The sequence below is a fragment of the Macaca fascicularis genome, chromosome 13 (genome assembly GCF_037993035.2).
Source record: "Macaca fascicularis isolate 582-1 chromosome 13, T2T-MFA8v1.1".
Taxonomy (NCBI): Eukaryota; Metazoa; Chordata; class Mammalia; order Primates; family Cercopithecidae; genus Macaca; species Macaca fascicularis.
The window spans coordinates 51,907,519-51,926,476 of record NC_088387.1 but is presented as its reverse complement, the minus strand read 5'-3'; the positions used below and the strand labels follow the sequence as shown (position 1 = coordinate 51,926,476).

At 41.4% G+C, this 18,958-nt stretch overlaps 1 long non-coding RNA gene across 28 annotated transcripts in view; it reads right to left on the bottom strand.

Annotated features, from left to right (window-relative positions):
- LOC141408332 (uncharacterized) overlaps positions 1-18,958 on the bottom strand; it is a 138,627-nt gene that overhangs the window by 46,594 nt on the left and 73,075 nt on the right. For 5 of the 28 annotated variants that reach the window (XR_012422287.1, XR_012422296.1, XR_012422292.1 and 2 more), the window contains one exon: positions 13,620-13,711. The exons of the other annotated variants lie outside the window; for them this stretch is intronic. This is a non-coding gene — a long non-coding RNA (uncharacterized lncRNA). The remainder of the gene's footprint in view (positions 1-13,619; positions 13,712-18,958) is intronic. 28 annotated transcript variants of the gene reach the window in all.

Here is an 18,958-nt window from a genome sequence, read left to right as displayed (position 1 = left end):
AGCCGGGTGTGGTGGTGGGCACTCGTAATGGCACATTTTTCCAAAATACTAATTGTAACGTTTATCATATTTTGGATATGGTAAATATTGTTAAAACCACTAAATAAAAGTTATTTGGAGTTGTCTATAATTTTTAAGAGTGTAAAAGGGCATATCATTGGATTTGTCAATGACTTCTTGAATATAACACCCAAGGCACAGGCAACAGAAGAAAAAAAAATATATTGGACCTCATGAAAATTAAACACTTTTTTGCATCAAACGGCACTTTCAGCAGAGTAAAAAAGGTGATGCACAGAATGGGGAAAATATTTGAAAAGCACATCTCTAGTATGGTTTAACATGCTAGGATACATAGAGAAATCTAAATATTCCACAACAGAAAAACCAAACAACCCCATTCAAAAAGGGCAAAGGACTTGAACAGACATTTCTCCAAAGAAGATATACAAGCACAATAAGCCCACAAAAAGATGCTCGAAATTGTAAAAAGCATGGGGAAAAAAAAAAGGAGACATATGGTACTACATCAAACTAAAAAATTTCTGTGCAACAGAGGATACAATCAGGAGTGAAAAGGCAGCCGGGTGCAGTGGCTCACGCCTGTAATCCTAACACTTAGAGAGGCCGAGGCAGACAGTTCACGTGAGCCTACGAATTCAAGACCAACCTGGGTAACATGGTGAAATCTCATCTCTACAAAAAATACAAAAATTAGCCCGATATGGTGGCATGTGTCTATGGTCCCAGCTATTTGGGAGGCTGAGGTGGGAGGATCCCTTGAGCCAGGGAGGTTGAGACTGCAGTGAGCCACATTCATGCCATTGTACTCCAGGGATGATAGAGCAAGATCCTGTCTCAAAAAAAAAAAAAAAAAAAAGAGTGAAAAGGCAACCCACAGAATGGGAAAAAATATTTGCAAATCATGTATCTGAAAAGGACTTACTATTCAGAATATATTTTTAAAATTCCTACAACTCAACAACAAAGAGCAAATGCCTTCATTTTTAAAATGGGTAAAGCACTTGAATAGACATTTCTCCTAAGAAGAGACACAAATGGCCAACAATCATATGTAAAGATGCTCAACATCACTAATCATTAGAAAAATGCAAATCAAAACCACAAAGAATTATCACCTCACACCCATTAGGTTGGATACTACCAAAAATTTAAAAACAGACCCAACTATATGTGGCCTATAAAGATTAAATTCACATTTAAGAACACACATAGAATGAAAGTGAAAGGCTCAGGCAAATGGAAACCAAAGAGAGCAGGGGTAGCTATACTTAGATAAAATAGACTCAGTAAAAAACTGTAAAACAAGACAAAGAACATCATTACATAATTATAGAGGATCAATTTATCAAGACAATACAACAACTGTAAATATACAGTTGACCCTTGAACAACACGGGTTTGAACTGCACGGGTCCACTTATATGCAGATTTTTTCCAACCAAATGAGGATCGAAAATACAGTATTCACAGGATGGGAAACCCATGTATATGGAGGGCCAACTTTTCATATACATAGGTTCTGCAGGGTAACTGCGGGACTTGAATGGTGCAGTTTTTGTTATACACAGTGGTACTGGAAGCAATCCCACACCAAGGGACAACTGTAAATACACCCAACATCAAAGCATCTAGATACATAAGGCAAATATCAATACATCTTGAGAGATTATAATACAATAATAGTAGGGAACTTCAGGCCAGGCATAGTGGCTCACACCTGTAATCCCAGCACTTTGGGAGGCTGACGCAGGTGGATCACTGGAGGTCAGGGGTTCAAGACCAGCCTGGCCAACATGGCGAAACCACGTCTCTACTAAAACGACAAAAATTAGCTGGACATGGTGACTCCCACCTGTAATCCCAGCTACTCGGGAGGCTGAGGGAGGAGAATCACTTGAACCCAGGAGGCAGAGGCTGCAGCAAGCCGAGATTTCACCACTGCCCTCCAGCCTAGGTGACAGAGCAGGGCTCCATTTCAATAATAATAATAATAATAGTAGGAGACTTCAATAGTCCACTTTCAATAAAGCCAGAAAATCGAAAAGGAAACATCAAACTTGAACTACACTTTAGACCAAAGGAACCTAATAGACATATAAAGAACATTCCATCCAACAGCAGTAGAAAATACATTCTTCCCAGGTGCACATGGAACATCCTTGAGGGCAACTCACATGTTAGGCCACAAAACAAGTCTTAATAAGCTTTAGAAGACTGAAATCATACCAAGTATCTTTTCTGACCACAATGGTATGAAACTAGAAATAATAAAAGGAATTTTGGAAAATTTCACAAATACAAAGAAATTGAACAACATGCTTGTGAACAATAGCCAGACAAGGACACTACAAGAAAAGAAAATTATAGACCAATGGGACTACATCAGCATAGATGCAAAAATCCTCAATAAGGCCAGGAGCAATGTGACTCACACCTGTAATACCAGCACTTTAAAAGACTGAGACAGGAGGATTACTTGAGCCCAGGAGTTTGAGGCTGCAGTAAGCCAAGATTATGCCACTGCACTCCAGCCTGGGTGACAAAGCAAGACCAGCAAACCGAATTCAACAACACATTAAAAAGATCATCCAGGCCAGGCTCGTGTCTGTAATCCCAGCACTTTGGAAAGCCAAGGCAGGTAGACCACTTGAGGTCAGGAGTTTGAGACCAGCTTGGCCAACATGGTGAAGCCCCATCTCTAATGAAAATACAAAAACTAGCAGGGCATGGTGGCAGGTGCCTGTAATCCCAGCTACTCAGGAGGCTGAGGCATAAGAATTGCTTGAACCTACGAGGCAGAGGTTGCAGTGAGCTGAGATCACACCACTGTCCTCCAGCCTGGACGACAGGGCAGCAGAGTGAAACTCTGTCCCCACTAAGGAGAAAAAAAAAACGATCATCCATTATGTTCAATTGGGATTTATTCCTGGAATGCAAGGATGGTTCAACATACACAAATCAATAAATATGATACACCACATTAACAGGAGGAAGGACAAAAGTCCAATGATCATCTCAATTTTTTTTTTTTTTTTTTTTTTTTTTTTTTTTTTTTTTTTTTTATGGAGTCTGGCTCTGTCACCCAGGCTGGAGTGCAGTGGCGCAATCTCGGATCACTGCAAGCTCCACCTCCTGGGTTCACGCCATTCTCCTACCTCAGCCTCCTGAGTAGCTGGGACTACACACGCCCACCACCACGCCTGGCTAATTTTTTTGTATTTTTAGTAGAGACAGGGTTTCACCATGTTAACCAGGATGGTCTTGATCTCCTGAGCTTGTAATCCACCTGCCTCGGCCTCCCAAAGTGCTGGGATTACAGGCATGAGCCACCACGCCCAGCCTGATCATCTCAATTGATGGAGAAAGGTATTCAACAAAATTCAACATCCTTTCATGATTAAAAACTCTCAATAAATTAGGCATAGAAGGAATGGACCTCAACACAATAAGGATCATATACAATAAGCCCACAGCTAACATCATATTGAATAGTGAAAATTGAAAGCTTTCTTCTTAAGATTAATAATAAGACAGGCTGGGCGTGGTGGCTCACACCTGTAATCCCAGCACTTTGTGAGGCTGAGGCGGGCGGATCACGAGGTCAGGAGATCAAGACCATCCTGGCTAACACGGTGAAACCCCATCTCTGCTAAAAATACAAAAAATTAGCCAGGGCTGGTGGCAGGCGCCTGTAGTCCCAGCTACTCGGGAGGCTGAGACAGGAGAATGGTGTGAACCCGGGAGGCGGAGCTTGCAGTGAGCCGAGATCGTGCCACTGCACTCCAGCCTGGGCGATGAGCAAGACTCCATCTCAAAAAAAAAAAAAAAAAAAAAAAAGATTAGTAATAAGACAAGAATGCTTATTCTGGACACTTCTATTCAACATAGTATTGGAAATCCTAGCCACAACAACTAGGCAAGAGAAAGAAATAAAATTTGTATAAATCGCAAAGGAAAAAGTTAAATTGTGTTTGTTGATGACATGATCTTTAGATAGATAGACAATAGTAAAATATCACCAAAAAATGTTAGAACTGATAAACATATTCAGTAAAGTTGCAGGATACAAAATCAACATGCATTTGCTTGTCTGATAGTATTTTTTAAAAAAAGAAACAAAAATCAACATGCAAAATTCAGTATTGTTTGTATACAATAACAATAAACTATCAAAAAAATGAAGAAAACAATCTCATTTACAATAGCTATTTTAAAATACTTAGGAATAGGCTGGGTGCAGTGGCTAATGCCTGTAATCCCAACACTTTGGGAGGCCAAGGTGAGAGGATTGCCTGAGCTCAGGAATTTGAGACCACACTGGGCAACATGGTGAAAACCCCATCTCTACTAAAATACAAAAAATGAGCCAGGTGTGGTGGTGTGTACCTGTTTAGAAGGCTGAGGCACGAGAATCACTTGAGCCCGGGAGGCGGAAGCTGCAGTGAGCCGAGATCACGCCACTCCAGCTTGGACAACAGAGTGAAACTCCATCTCAAAAAAATAATAATAATAATAATAATAAAATAAATAAATAAATAAATAATACTTAGGAATAAATGTAATCAAAGAAATGAAAGATCTGTACACAGAAAACACCGTTGAAACACTGATGAAAGAAACTGAAGAGGACACACACAAAACATGGAAAGATATGCTGTGTCCATGGATTGGAAGAATTAACATTAAAATGCCCATACTACCCAAAATGATCTACAGATTCAATGCAATCTCTATCAAAATACTAATAAAATTCTTCACAAAAATAGAAAAAACAACTCTGAAATTCCTATAGAACCACAAAAGACCCCAAATAGCCAAAGCAATCTGGAGAAAAAAGAACAAGGCTAGAGGTATCATACTATCTGTCTCCAAAATATACTACAAAGCTGTAGTAACCAAAACAGCATGGTACCACCAAAAAACAGACACATAGACTAATGGAAAAAAATAAAGAACCCAGAAATAAATCCATATATTTACAGTCAACTGATTTTCAACAAAGGTCCCAAGAACATACACTGGGGAAAGGACAGCCTACTCAATAAATGGTGCTGGAAAAACCGGATATTCAAATACAGAAGAATGAAATTAGATGTTCATTTCACACCATATACAAAAATCAAAAGTGGATTAAAGACAAACATAAGACCTGAAACTGTAAAACTACTAGAAGAAAGCATAGGGGAAAAGCTTCATGACATTAGTCTGGGCAAAAATTTTGGATATGACTCCAAAAGCTCAGGCAACAAAAGCAAAAATTGACAAATAGGATTACATCAAACTGAAACTCTTCTGCACAGCAAAGGAAACAATATAGTGAAGAGACAACCTACAGAGTGAGAGAATACATTTGCAAACCATGTATCTGAGAAGGGGTTATGATCTAAAGTGTATATAAGAAACTCAAACAACTCAGTAGGAAGAAAACAAATAACTAGAGTTTTAAAATGATCAAAGGACTTGAACAGACATTTCCCAAAAGAAGACATACAAATGGCCAACAGGAATCTGAAAAGGTGCTCAACTGCACTAATCACCAGAGAAATGCAATTCAAAACAATGACATATCACCTCACTCTTGTTAGAATGGCTATTACAAAAAAGAAGAAAGATGACAAGTATTGGCAAGGACGTTGAGAAAAGGAAACCCTTGCACATTACTGATGGAAATGTGAATTAGTACAGCCATTATGAAAAACACTATGGTGATTCCTCAAAAATTTAAAAGTAGAACTACCATATGATCCAGCAATATCACTACTGGGTATACATCTAAGGGAAATGAAATCAGTATGTTGAAGAGATATTCACACTCCCATGTTCATTACAGCATTATTCACAATAGCCAAGATATAAAATCAATGCAAGGGTCCATCAGCAGATGAATGAAGAAAATGTGATACATACACACAATGGAGTACCATTCATCCTTTAAAAAGAAGAAAATCCTGTCATTTGTGACAACATGGACGAACCTGGAAGATATTATGTCAAGTGAAATAAGCCAGGTACAGAAAGACCTCACTTATATATGGAGTATAAAATAGTTGAACTCATAGAAATAGAGAGTAAAATGGTGGTTACCAGAGGGTGGGGGGTGAGGAGATTGGAAAGATGTCAAAGGACACAAAATTTGTTAGACAGGAGGAACAAGTTCAAGAGAGCGACTGTATGTCATGCTGACTACAGTGAGTAACAATACATTGTATATTTGAAAATTGCTAAGAGAATTAAGTGGTCTTATCACAAAAAATGGGAAGTATATGAGGCAATGCATATGTTCAATAGGTTAATTTAGCCATTCCACAATGTGTGTGTGTGTGTGTATATATATACATATATCAAAACATCATGTTGTATACCATAAATCCATATAATTTTTACTTGTCAAAACACACATTTTTTAAAAATCAAAAATAACAAGTGCTGGCAATGATATGGCGAAATTGAACCCCTAATGTAGTGTTACTGGGAATACAAAATGGTGCAGCTGCTGGAGAAAACAACATGGCAGTTCCTCAAATAATTGAAAATAGAATTACCATATGATCTAGCAATTCTACTTCTGGTTATATAACCAACTGAATTGAAAGCAGAGTCCTGAAGAGGTATTTATCCACTCATATTTGTCGCAGTATTATCACAATAGCAAGCAAGGTATAAGCAACCCAAATGTCTATCAGTGATGAATGGATGGACAAAATGTGGTGTATACATACAATGGAATGTTGTTCAGCCATAAGAAGGAAGTTCTGAAACATGCTACAATATAAACATTTAAGACATTGTGGGCCAGGCACGGTGGCTCACGCCTGTGATCCCACCACATTGGGAGGCAGAGGTGGGCGGATCATCTGAGGTCAGGAGTTTTGACTAGCCTGGCTAACATGGTGAAACCCCGTTTCTACTATAAATACAAAAAATTACCCGGGGTGATGGAACACACCTGTAATCCCAGCTACTTGGGAGGCTGAGGCAGGAGAATCACTTGAACCTGGGAGGCGGAGGCTGCAGTGAGCTGAGATCATGCCATTGCACTCAAGCTTGGGCAAAAAAAAAAAGACATTGTGCAGGGTGATGTAAGCCACACAGGGAGATGTGCTATATGATTCCACTTACTTGGGGTGCCTAATCAGATTCATGGAGAACAGAGGATACTGGTGGTGATCAGGGGTTGAGGGAGGGAGGAATAGGGAGTTTTCATTTAATATGGATAGAGTTTCAATTTTCAAGATGAAAAGAGTTCTAGAGATAAAGAGTGGTGATGCTTGCACAATATAAATGTACTCAATACAACTGAACTGCATACTTAAAAATGTTGTGTGTATTTTACCACAGCTTTTTAAATTTTTTAATTATATAATAGAAGCTGTATGTCCATTGAAAAATGCTCCCCATTGCTCCCTCCCCCAGTCCCTGGTGGTCACCATTCTATTCTTATGTATGTGGAATATGCATCATATAGGTAGAATCACATGGTGTTTTTCCTCCTGTAACTGGCTTGTTTCATTTGGCACAGTATTCTCTAGGTTTATCCATGTTGTTACAGATAGCAAGATTTCCTTCTTTTTTAAAGTTGTATAGTATTCCATCATGTGTACATAACGTTTTTTTCATCCATTCTTTTGTATGCAAGATGAATAAATTCTTTTTTTTTTTTTTTTTTTTTTTGAGACAGAGTCTTGCTCTGTCCCCCAGGCTGGAGTGCAGTGGCGTGATCTCAGTTCACTGCAAGCTCCGCCTTCCAGGTTCATGCCATTCTCCTGCCTCAGCCTCCCCAGCAGCTGGGACTACAGGCACACACCGCCATGCCTGGCTAATTTTTTGTATTTTTAGTAGAGACGGGGTTTCACTGTGTTAGCCAGGATGGTCTCAATCTCCTGACCTCATGATCGGCCCGCCTCAGCCTCCCAAAGTGCTGGGATTACAGGCATGAGCCACCTTGCCTGGCCAAGATAAATAAATTCTAGATATCTGCTGTACAATATAGTACCTATAGTTAACGATAAGGTATTGGGCACTTTAAAATACACTAAGAGAATACATGTTATCTTTTTTTTTTTTTTTTGAGACAGAGTCTCACTCTGTCGCCAGGCTGGAGTGCAGTGGCACTATCTCGGCTCACTGCAACCTCCGCCTCCCGGGTTTAAGCGATTCTCCTGCCTCAGCCTCCTGAGTAGCTGCGACTATCGGAGTATGCCACCATGCCCAGCTAATTTTTTTGTATTTTTAGTAGAGATGGGGTTTCACCATGTTAGCCAGCATGGTCTCGATCTCTTGACCTCGTGATCTGCCCACCTCGGCCTCTCAAAGTGCTGGGATTACAGGCGTGAGCCACCACACCTGGCCGATATACGTTTCTTTTCTTTTTTTTTTTGGTTTGTTTGTTTGTTTTTGAGACAGAGTCCGGCTCTGTCACCCAGGCTGGAGTGCAGTGGTGCGATCTCGGATCACTGCAAGCTCCACCACCCAGGTTCATGCCATTCTCCTGCCTCAGCCTGCCAAGTAGCTGGGACTACAGGTGCCCACCACCATGCCCGGCTAATTTTTTTGTATTTTTAGTAGAGACGGGGTTTCACTGTGTTAGCCAGGATGGTCTCGATCTCCTGACCTCATGATCGCCCGCCCTGGCCTCCCAAAGTGCTGGGATTACAGGCGTGAGCTACCACGCCCGGCCCAATACATGTTATCTTAAGTGTTCTTACCAAAACACACACACACACACACGTGCGCATGAACACAAGCAGGCCAAGCACAGTGGCTCATGCCTGTAATCCCAGCACTTTGGGAGGCCATGGCAGGAGGATCACTTGAGTCTGGGATATTGAGACCAGCCTGGGCAACGTAGTACGACCTCAAGTTTACAAAAGACAAAAAAAAAAATGAGTAGGGCATGATGGCACATGCAGTGAGCTGAGATCGCACCACTGCACTGCAGCCTGGGGAGTGAGACCCTGTTTCAAAAAAAAAAAAAAAAAGAAGAAGAGATTCCAAGATGGCTGAATAGGAACAGCTCCAGTCTCCAGCTCCCAGCGTGAGCGACACAGAAGACGGGTGATTTCTGCATTTCCAACTGAGGTACTGGGTTCATCTCACTGGGGCGTGTCAGACAGTGGGTGCAGGACAGTGGGTGCAGCCCACCAAGCAAGAGCCGAAGCAGGGCGAGGCATCGCCTCACCTGGGAAGTGCAAAGGGTAAGGGAATTTCCTTTCATAGTCAAGGGAAACCGTGACACACAGCACCAGGAAAATGGGGTCACTCCCACCCTAATACTATGCTTTTCCAACAGTCTTAGCAAAGGGCACACCAGGTGATTATATCCTGCACCTGGCTCGGAGGGTCCCACGCACACTGGGCCTCCCTCATTGCTAGCACAACATTCTGAGATCTAACTGCAAGGTGACAGCGAGGCTGGGGGAGGGGCGCCTGCCATTGCTGAGGCTTGAGTAGGTAAATAAAGTGGCTGGTCCAGGTAAGCTGGAACTGGGTGGAGCCCACCAAAGTTCAAGGAGGCCTGCCTGCCTCTGCAGACTCCACCTCTAAGGACGTGGCATACGCAAACAAAAGGCAGCAGAAACCTCTGCAGATTTAAATGTCCCTGTCTGACAGCTTTGAAGAGAGTAGTGGTTCTCCTAGCATGGAGTTTGAGATCCGAGAATGGACAGACTGCCTCCTCAAGTGGGTCTCTGACCCCCAAGTAGCCTAACTGGGAGGCACCCCCTAGTAGGGGCAGACTGACACCTCACACAGCCGGGTACCCCTCTGAGACAAAGCTTCCAGAGAAACAATCACACAGAAACATTTGCTATTCAGCAATATTCACTATTCTGCAGCCTCTGCTGCTGATACCCAGACAAACAGGGTCTGGAGTGGACCTCCAGCGAACTCCAACAGACCTGCAGCTGAGGGTCCTGACTGTTAAAAGGAAAACAAACAAACAGAAAGGACATCCACACCAAAACCCCATCTGTACATCACCATCATCAAAGACTAAAGGTGGATAAAACCACAAAGATGGGGAAAAAACAGCAGAAAAGCTGAAAATTCTAAAAGTCAGAGCGCCTCTCCCCCTCCAAAGGAACACAGCTCCTCGCCAGCAACGGAACAAAGCTGGACGGAGAATGACTTTGACGAGTTGAGAGAAGGCTTCAGACGATCAAACTTCTCCGAGCTAAAGGAGGAAGTTTGAATCCATCGCAAAGAAGACAAAAACCTTGAAAAAAGATGAGACGAATGGCTAACTAGAATAAGCAATGTAGAGAAGTCCTTAAATGACCTGATAGAGCTGAAAACCATGGCACAAGAACTACGTGACAAATGCACAAGCTTCAGTAACCGATTCAATCAACTGGAAGAAAGGCTATCAGTAATTGAAGATCAAATGAATGAAATGAAGCGAGAAGAGAAGTTTAGAGAAAAAAGAGTAAAAAGAAATGAACAAAGCCTCCAAGAAATATGGGACTATGTGAAAAGACCAAATCTACATCTGATTAGTGTACCTGAAAGTGACGGGGAGAATGGAACCAAGCTGGAAAACACTCTGCAGGATATTATCCAGGAGAACTTTCCCAATCTAGCAAGGCAGGCCAACATTCAAATTCAGAAAATACAGAGAACGCCACAAAGATACTCCTCAAGAAGAGCAACTCCAAGACACATAATTGTCAGATTCACCAAAGCTGAAATGAAGGAAAAAATGTTACGGGCAGCCAGAGAGAATGGTCAGGTTACACACAAAGGGAAGCCCATCAGACTAATGGCAGTTCTCTCAGCAGAAACTCTACAAGCCAGAAGAGAGTGGGGGCCAATATTCAACATTCTTAAAGAAAAGAATTTTCAACCCAGAATTTCATATCCAGCCAAACTAAGTTTCATAAGTGAAGGAGAAATAAAATCCTTTACAGACAAGCAAATGTTGAGAGATTCTGTCACCACCAGGCCTGCCCTACAAGAGATCCTGAAGGAAGCATTAAACATGGAAAGGAACAACAGGTACCAGCCATTGCAAAAACATGCCAAAATGTAACGACCATAGATGCTAGGAAGAAACTGCATCAACTAACGAGCAAAATAACCAGCTAACATCATAATGACAGGATCAAATTCACACATAACAATATTAACCTTAAATGTAAATGGGCTAAATGCTCCCATTAAAAGACACAGACTGACAAATTGGATAAAGACTCAAGACCCATCAGTGTGCTGTATTCAGGAGACCCATCTCACACACAGAGACACATATAGGCTCAAAATAAAGGGATGGAGGAAGATCTACCAAGCAAATTGAAAACAAAAAAAAAGGCAGGGGTTGCAATTCTAGTCTCTGATAAAACAGACTTTAAACCAACAAAGATCAAAAGAGACAAAGAAGGCCATTACATAATGGTAAAGGGATCAATTCAACAAGAAAAGCTAACTATCCTAAATACATATGCACCCAATACAGGAGCACCCAGATTCATAAAGCAAGTCCTTAGAGACTTACAAAGAGAATTAGACTCTCACACAATAATATTGGGAGACTTTAACACCCCACTGTCAACATTAGACAGATCAACGAGACAGAAAGTTAACAAGGATATCCAGGAACTGAACTCAGCTCTGCACCAAGTAGACCTAATAGACATCTACAGAACGCTCCATCCCAAATCAATAGAATATACATTCCTCTCAGCACATCGCACTTATTCCAAAATTGACCACATAGTTTGAAGTAAAGCACTCCTCAGCAAATGTAAAAGAACAGAAATTATAACAAACTGTCTCTCAGACCATAGCGCAATCAAACTAGAACTCAGGATTAAGAAACCCACTCAAAACTGCTCAACTACATGGAAACTGAACAACCTACTAATGAATGACTACTGAGTACATAACGACATGAAGGCAGAAATAAAGATGTTCTTTGAAACCAATGAGAACACAGACACAATAAAGATACAAACAACACATTTAAAGCAGTGTGTAGAAGGAAATTTATAGCACTAAATGCCCACAAGAGAAAGCAGGAAAGATCCAAAATTGACACCCTAACATCACAATTAAAAGAACTAGAGAAGCAAGAGCAAACACATTCAAAAGCTAGCAGAAGGCAAGAAATAACTAAGATCAGAGCAGAACTGAAGGAGACAGAGACACAAAAAACCCTCTAAAAAAATCAATGAATCCAGGAGCTGGTTTTTTGAAAAGATCAACAAAATTGATAGACCACTAGCAAGACTAATAAAGAAGAAAAGAGAGACGAATCAAATAGATGCAATAAAAAATGATAAAGGGGATATCACCACCAACCCTTGAGAAATACAAATTACCATCAGATAATACTATAAACACCTCTATGCAAATAAACAAGAAAACCTAGAAGAAATGGACAAATTCCTGGACACATACACTCTCCCAAGACTAAACCAGGAAGAAGTTGAATCCCTGAATAGACCAATAACAGGCTCTGAAATTGAGGCAATAATTAATAGCCTACCAACCAAAAAAAGTCCAGGGCCAGACAGATTCACAGCCGAATTCTACCACAGGTACAAGGAGGAGCTGGTACCATTCCTTCTGAAACTATTCCAATCAATGGAAAAAGAGGGAATCCTCCCTAACTCATTTTATGAGGCCAACATCATCCTGATACCAAAGTCTGGCAGAGACACAACAAATAAAGAGAATTTTAGACCAATATCCCTGATGAACATCGATGCAAAAATCCTCAACAAAATACTGGCAAACCGAATCCAGCAGCACATCAAAAAGATTATCCACCATGATCAAGGGGGCTTCATCCCTGGGATGCAAGGCCGGTTCAACACAGGCAAATCAATAAATGTAATCCAGCATATAAACAGAACCAAAGACAAAAACTACATGATTATCTCAATAGATGCAGAAAAGGCCTTTGACAAAATTCAACAGCCCTTCATGCTAAAAACTCTCAATAAATTCGGTATTGATGGAATGTATCTCAAAATAATAAGAGCTATTTATGACAAACCCACAGCCAATATCATACTGAATGGGCAAAAACTGGAAGCATTCCCTTTGAAAACTGGCATAAGACAGAGATGCCCTCTCTCACCACTCCTGTTCAACATAGTGTTGGAAGTTCTGGCCAGGGCAATCAGGCAGGAGAAAGAAAGAAAGGGTATTCAATTAGGAAAAAGAGGAAGTCAGCAGAGCGGTTTGGTCATTCATTGGGCTAGTGTCGGTTCTTTGCTCCGCGATTGCGGCTCTTCCTCGGGCAGCGGAAGCGGCGCAGCAGTCGGAGAAGTGACCTAAAACTTCGGCATTGGGTGAAAGAAAATGGCCTGAACTAAGCTCGTAAATCCACCAGTGGGAAAGTGCCCGGCAAACAGCTGGACACGAAAGCCGCCAGGAAAAGCGCCCCCTCTACCGGCAGGGTGAAGAAGCCTCATTGCTATAGGCCCAGGACCCTGGCGCTTCCAGAGATGCGTCCCTATCAGAAGTCGACCCAGCTGCTCATCCGGAAGCTGCCCTTCCAGAGGTTGGTGAGGGAGATCGCGCAGGATTTCAAAATCGACCTGAGGTTTCAGAGCCCGGCCATCCGTGCGCTGCAGGAGGCTAACAAAGCGTACCTGGTGGGTCTGTTCAAAGATACTAATCTGTGTGTCATCCACGCTAAGGGAGTCACCATTATGCCCAAAGACATCCAGTTGGCTCGCCGGATCTGGGGAGAGAGAGGTTAAGTGAAGGCAGTTTTTATGGCGTTTTGTAGTAAATTCTGTAAAATACTTTGGTTTAATTTGTGACTTTTTTTCTAAGAAATTGTTTATAATATGTTGCATTTGTACTTAAGTCATTCCATCTTTCACTCAGGATGAATGCGAAAAGTGACTGTTCACAGACCTCAGTGATGTGAGCACTGTTGCTCAGGAGTGACAAGTTGCTAATATGCAGAAGGGATAGGTGATATTTCTTGCTTCTCATGATGCATGTTTCTGTATGTTAATGACTTGTTGGGTAGCTATTAAGGTATTAGAATTGATAAATGTGTACAGGGTCCTTTTCAATAAAACTGGTTATGACTTGAAAAAAAAAAAGGAAAAACAGGAAGTTAAAGTGTCCCTGTTTGCAGATGACATGATTGTATATTTAGAAAATCCCATCATCTCAGCCCAAAATCTCCTTAAGCTGATAAGCAACTTCAGCAAAGTCTCAGGATACAAAATCAACATGCAAAAATCACAAGCATTCTTATATACCAGTAACAGACAAACAGAGAGCCAAATAATGAGTGAACTCCCATTCACAATTGCTTCAAAGAGAATAAAATACCTAGGAATCCAACTTACAAGGGATGTGAAGGATCTCTTCAAGGAGAACTACAAACCACTGCTCAGTGAAATAAAAGAGGACACAAACAAATGGAAGAATATTCCACGCTCATGGATAGGAAGAATCAATATCGTGAAAACGGCCATACTCCCCAAGGTAATTTATAGATTCAATGCCATCCCCATTAAGCTACCAATGACTTTCTTCACAGAATTGGAAAAATCTACTTTAAAGTTCATATGGAACCAAAAAAGAGCTCGCATTGCCAAGACAATCCTAAGCCAAAAGAACAAAGCTGGAGGCATCATGCTACCTGACTTCAAACTATACTACAAGGCTACAGTAACCAAAACAGCACAGTACTGGTACCAAAACAGACATACAGACCAATGGAAAAGAACAGAGCCCTCAGAAATAATACCACACATCTACAACCATCTGATCTTTGACAAACCTGACAAAAACAAGAAATGGGGAAAGGATTCCCTATTTAATAAATGGTGCTGGGAAAATTGGCTAGCCATATGTAGAAAGCGGAAACTGGATCCCTTCCTTACACGTTATACAAAAATTAATTCAAGATGGATTAGAGACTTAAATGTTAGACCTAAAACCATAAAAACCCTAGAAGAAAACCTAGGCAATACCATTCAGGACATACGCATGGGCAAGGACTTCATGTCTAAAACACCAAAAGCAATGGCAACAAAAGCCAAAATTGACAAATGGGATCTAATTAAACTAAAGAGCTTCTGCATGGCAAAAGAAACTACCATCAGAGTGAACAGGCAACCTAAGAATGGCAGAAAATGTTTGCAATCTACTCATCTGACAAAGGGCTAATATCCAGAACCTACAAAGAACTCAAACAAATTTACAAGAAAAAAACAAACAACCCCATCAAAAAGTGGGCAAAGGATATGAACAGACACTTCTCAAAAGAAGACATTTATGCAGCCAACAGACACATGAAAAAATGCTCTCATCACTCGCCATCAGAGAAATGCAAATCAAAACCACAATGAGATACCATCTCACATCAGTTAGAATGGTGATCATTAAAAAGTCAGGAAACAACAGGTGCTGGAGAAGATGTGGAGAAATAGGAACAGTCTTACACCGTTGGTGGGACTGTAAACTCAACCATTGTGGAAGACAGTGTGGCGATTCCTCAAGGATCTAGAAATAGAAATACCATTTGACCCAGTCATCCCATTACTGGGATATACCCAAAGGATTGTCAATCATGCTGCTATAAAGACACATGCACACGTATGTTTATTGCAGCACTATCCACAATACAAAGACTTAGAACCAACCCACATGTCCATCAATGACAGACTGGATTAAGAAAATGTGGCATATATACACCATGGAATACTATGCAGCCATTAAAAAGGATGAATTCATGTCCTTTGTAGGGACATGGATGCAGCTGGAAACCATCATTCTCAGCAAACTATCACAAGAACAGAAAACCAAATACCGCATGTTCTCACTCATAGGTGGGAACTGAACAATGAGAACACTTGGACACAGCAAGGGAAACATCACACACTGGGGCCTGTTGTGGGGTGGGGGTACGGGGGAGGGATAGCATTAGGAGATATACCTAATGTAAATGACGAGTTAATGGGTGCAGCACACCAACATGGCACATGTATACATATGTAACAAACCTGCACGTTATGCACATGTACCCTAGAACTTAAAATATAATAAAAAAACAAAAATTAAAAAAAAAGAATGCAAGCAATTTTTTGGAGGTAATGGGTAAGTTTAGCATTGTGGTTGTGGAGATGGTCTCATGGGTGTATGCACATGTTCAAACTCGCCAAGATGTATACTCCTCAAGATATATAAATCAAATGTGTGCTATTTTTTGTGTATCAATTATAACTCAATAAAGCTAAAAAAAAAATGAAGAAGGAAGAAGGGTATAAAAGGGTCCTGAGACCAAAGCACTTGAGAACTGCTGATACAGGACATCCATTTCTGCCTCCTGGTTTTTAGGCCCAGTTTCCAACACACCTTCCCCTCCCATGCTTCTCCACAGAATACAGAATTATAAAATCCTAAAAACAAAATCAAAATCAAAACTGAAGAAGAGATAAGACAGAAAGCACAGTGAGCTAGAGAGAGAATAATATCCCCTCTTTCTTTTCAAAATAATTTTCCCTTAAGGGAAGGGCCTGCTAAGTAGTCCCGCCAGAACAGGCTGGTTTCATCTACAACCCCTCCCTGCTGCTACATGTGGCAAAAGAAAGATGGGGGGCGAGGGCCTAAGCAGTAGTTCAGGTGTCTTGTCTTCTTCACATTCTGAATCTGATGTGCTACAACAGCCAATTAGGCAAGGCAGGTGGGGACATTTTTTATTAGTCACGATTTGCAGGGGAGAGAAGAGAGGTCTATGCCTTGCTTATTACTAGTAAATAAAAGACAGGGCTGAGAGCAGGGCAACCTCCTGGCTGTAGTCCAGGGTTCCCCCCATTAGGCACTCTCTCTCTGCAGTAGACGCCTCTCTGAAGATGCCTCTCTTCTCCACTCAGGCCTAGAGGTCCACCATTAAAAGATGCATTGTTGGCCGGGCATGGTGGCGCACTCCTGTGATCTCAGCTACTTGGGAGGCTGAGACACAAGAATCACTTGAACCCCAAGAGGCAGAGGTTGCAGTGAGCCAAGACTGCAGCACTGTACTCCAGCCTGGGCAACAGAGAAGATTCTGTTTCAAAAAAAAAAAAAAAAATGCATGGTTGTACTTGCTAATAAAGTATTTTCTTGCATCTATAAACCATGTAGATTTCTTTTTTAAAAGTCCTTTTTTCTATTACTTTGGGTTGTTGATCTTTTCGTAATAGTTTGGAAGAGAAAGTGACTCATTGTATTACTTTTCCATTGCAAAATTAGTTTTTAAATAATTAGAAAGAAAAAGTTAATGAAATAGAAGACAAACAATAGAGATGACAAAACGGGTCCTTAAAGAAAAGACAGACCACTAGTAAAACAGATCATAAAAAAAGGCTGAGGCCAGGCACAGTAGCTCACACCTGTAATCCTAGCACTTTGGGAGGCGAAGACAGGAGGACTGCTTGAGGCCAAGAGTTCAAGACCAACCTGGCCAACATAGCAAAACCCTGTCACTATTTAAAAAAAAAAAAAAAAAGACTGAAATATTAAATAATATTGGGATGAAAAATGGAAGATAAAATCGAGCTTTAAAATATAGTAAGACTATGCAAAATTTATTCCAATAATTTTAAAACTTTTTTAAGAAAAAAATAAAAATTACCAAAATTGACTGGAAGAGAAGAAGTAGTAATATAGTTTGGGTAATACTTAATAACGGCAGCAGAAGTGATATGCTAAGATCTCCTCATAAAGTGCAAACCCGTCAAGGCAGTCAGTAATAGTAAGTCGTTCATCAGTTGCAGTCTTCTGTGACAAAAGAGATGGGTCTTTCGAGCCTGGGACTATCAGTCTGGTTTGGAAGGAAAGGAGATGCTGAGAGAACAGAGAGGGGCTGGTACTGCCCCGTGGAGTCAGATTACTCCAGGGCTGGGCCAGGATACCAAGAAATCTCCTACTTGCCTCCCCAAGGGGCAGCACCCCTGTCAATCTGGCTCAGCCCCAAGGTTGCCCTGCCCACAATCCCCTCCTCACTAACCCTCTTCCTCCTTCCCTCCTCTCCTCACTTCTTCTCCCTCTTTCTCAACCCTCTTCTTTCCTTTCCCTGCCTCCTCTTACCTCCCCTGTTTTCTGTTGGAAGACAGCTGTAGCTCCAGGTGTGACTGGTGTCATTGGGTGCCACACCACTTCTCCCCACATCTCACCCCCTCCCTACCCCAGACAGAGGAGTTGCAGCAAATAGGTGGAGTTCTAAGGCCCAACCCTCAGCCTGTCTTGGCCCACTCCCCAAACTCATTCCTAAGGCTGATCTCATGGACACAGAAGAGGTCTAGGAAGGGAAGGGTATGCAGTAAGGGGTGACTGATGTCATAGCTCTGAGCCCTGGTACTAGAGTTAATGCAAAAGATCCACCTTTTGAACCCTGCACTGTCTGTAGCTCAAATATATGTCCCACATATATAAACACTATTGTGTCTCAAATTTGTCAATGTGATTGGATGTACAAAAATTAAATATACTTAAATTTGTCATTCTTTTCATACCAGCTTATAACCACTTGTATTATCTCAACAGACACTAGACACTAGAAGCACCACCATTATAACACACATACATGCATGCAAATATGCGTGTTGGGGATTAGAAATGCATTAAATATTTTAATGATAGAAAGAGTGATCTCCTTCAGGAAAAGCATGGAGCAGGACATGGTGGCTCATGCTTGTAGTTCCAGCTACTCAGGAGGCTTAGGCAGGAGAGCCACTTGATCTCAGGAGTTCAAGGCCAGCCTGAGCAACACAGCAAGACTCCATCTCCAAAGGAAAAAAAAGAGAGAAAAGAAAGAGGAGGAGGAGGAAGAGGGAGGAGGAGGAGAGAGGAGAGAGGAGGAGAGAAAAGAAAAGGATGGAGATGACCAGTGTACCCAACATTGCTGTGGTCGAGTTCTCATGTCTCCTTATGGTCCTATCCATGGGGTGGGAGGAAAGGAGGCCACAACAGAGTTGGGTTTATG